The sequence below is a fragment of the Lepisma saccharinum genome, unplaced genomic scaffold (genome assembly GCF_977018435.1).
Source record: "Lepisma saccharinum unplaced genomic scaffold, izLepSacc3.1 HAP1_SCAFFOLD_391, whole genome shotgun sequence".
NCBI lineage: Eukaryota > Metazoa > Arthropoda > Insecta > Zygentoma > Lepismatidae > Lepisma > Lepisma saccharinum.
In genome coordinates this window covers 289,023-291,716 of record NW_028143096.1, presented here as the reverse complement: position 1 = coordinate 291,716, position 2,694 = coordinate 289,023, and the positions used below count along the sequence as shown (strand labels likewise).

General features: G+C 39.6%; 1 pseudogene; it reads left to right on the top strand.

The window, feature by feature from the left end:
- Positions 1-1,595: 1,595 nt before the first annotated feature.
- LOC145982757 (protein GVQW3 pseudogene) lies at positions 1,596-2,141 on the top strand (annotated as a pseudogene).
- The last annotated feature ends 553 nt before the right edge of the window (positions 2,142-2,694 follow it).

Sequence of the window (2,694 nt, the reverse complement as noted above, 5' to 3'; positions counted from 1 at the left end):
GACAAACATTTTAGATACAAAGCAATGAGGAATTAACGATCATTATGAGGTTTTGAATTTTTTTGTTTGTCACTCACTACATGAATACTGATTAGTTGTTTCTTATCAAATCGGCCTCCGTCGCAATAACCATTTACTTATGTTAATTGGCGATTTACTACTAGTTTTTGACGCATGGTAAGATGGTGGTGAGGGGATTTACAACAGTCATTACGAAGGAACGGTAATAAAATTACATATCTTAGCAATTTGAACTCATTAAAAGCTCTCATTCGTTACAGTACTGCACTACTTAACATAACTGTATATTTTTTTTAGTATATCGAAATCAAATAATCAATATTTTAGGTGTCAGTGAAGAACAAACAATACATAAGTTAAATAACATTACATTTTGCATCCTGAATACATGTATGTGATTTGTATATTAATCATGATGTGTGTGTTAACACAACATATGAACAATAACTAAAAAGAAAAGTTTTAACTTGAAATCCTGGAAAACTACAACTTCTAAGGGGAAATATGCGCAGAAGGAACGTCCCTCAAGTGTGCATCGGATTCATTTTTTAAATATTCTAATATCAACGGTATCTGTTCAGCAAACAAAAAAAAAAGAAAAAAAAGAAAGAGGAGAGGGTGGGATTTGAACCCGCGACCTTTCACGCTTGATGAAAAATGAGGATTGCAGCGCCCAACCAACTGCTCTATGTTAACTTAATGACGTTAAACCATCAAAAACATGTTGACGTTTATGAAGACTCCCACCTTCCTGTGTTTCAAGCACATTTTCTCGACAAGTCGTGTAAAATATATGTTTTTGAGAACTGTTCGATATTATGCAAGGTATTGTAAATAAAATGTCGCATAAACTCATCACAAATTTGCTTCTTTCTGCAAAAACTTGATGGCAATTTCCTCCAGGTGGAGAGAAACTCTATTCAGTGTTTCAAACCCCCCAAATTTCAAGTCGAGCAAGCAGAATCGTAAAAATTACTCAAGTTTTTTTTTCTAATTTATTATTTCTGTTTTATTGTGTATTATAATAGCGGTTTATAGTTTCTAAGTTCATCGAATGTGTTAAATTGAAAACCTATCACCGCAGCGTTTTTAGTCTAGTGGAAGGACTGACTCAAAGTTGGCTACTCTCACCTGGAGCTGAAGTGCAATGTTGCTAAGTTTACGATTTCGGGACTTAGAATTCTTTCGGGGCGGTCAAATAAGATGTTGCGAAGTGTACACCGGGGAAATTTCTGGTTATTAGACCGTGTTGTTTGGGTCTCAAGGTGCATTCGTCTATTTCCGTAAAATACGAGGTGCGGCAATTAAATAACGAGACTGCGCACCTCCTGTCGCGTAGGATAGTGGGGGGGGGGGGGGGAGGTAGCTATTGATGTGTTGTTGATATTGAACCTTCATGCGCACCCACTGTTTGTTTCATGATTCTGAAAGCTTTTCTTTTCTTTGCAGGCTTGCTTGAAGAGGACAGTGTTCTGTAGTAGTGCCGGAATCATGGTGGACAAAAACGTTGAGCAGCGCATTAACATCAAATTTCTGGTGAAATTAAAAAAAAAACACCGACGGAATGTTGTGCAATGTTAAAAGAGGTGTATGGTGATAATGCTATGTCACGTGCGCGAGTGTTCGAATGGCACAAACGATTTTCAGATGGGAGGGAGGAGGTTCAAAATGATGAACGCCCCGGCCGCCCTGCGAGTTCAAGAAAGGACGACAATGTTCAAAAAATTCATGAACTTGTGCGGAAAGGCAGACGTCTGAGCATTCAGATGCTCGCAGACATGATGAACATTAACAAAGAGACAGTAAGACAAATTTTGCATGAGAATTTAAACATGACAAAAGTGTGTGCAAAAATTGTTCCGAAAAACCTCTCTCAGGACCAAAAAGACAATCGAAAGACCATTTGCTGTGACATCATGGAACGACTCAAAGCAGACCCAGAATTGCTAACACGTGTCATCACATGTGATGAAACATGGATTTTCCAATATGATCCCGAGACCAAGCGTCAATCCATGCACTGGAAGACTCCCACATCGCCAAGAATGAAAAAAGCACGAATGAGCAAGTCGAAACTGAAGGCAATGCTCATCGTTTTTTTCGATGGGGTATCATCATGACTGAATGGGTGCCTCAGGGTCAAACGGTGAATCAGACCTACTACAAAGAAGTCCTAAGCAAACTGAGGGAAAGAATAAGGAAGAAGAGACCAGATTTGTGGAAGAACGATGCATGGATCCTCCACCAGGACAATGGGCCTGCCCATAATGCCCTTTCTGTGAAGCAGTTTTTAGCCGCCAAGCGCATTCCTGTGCTCGACCATCCTCCGTATTCCCCAGATCTGGCCCCCTGTGACTTTTATCTCTTCCCAAAAGTGAAAAGTGCATTGAAGGAAACACATTTTCACTCCGTGGAAGAGGTGAAACGAAAAACGGCAGAGTTGTTGAACAGTGTGACATCTGGTGACCTACAGCATTGCTTTGAACAATGGAAGACAAGTATGCAGCGGTATATTGATAGGGGAGGGGAGTATATTGAAGGGGATACCAGTCAATTGTAACTTTCTTGCAATACATCACAGTTATGACACCAGTCTCGTTATTTAATTGCCACACCTCGTATATGTCATTATAAAATATAAAAGTGCGTCCAGAATAACTGTTTACGATCGCA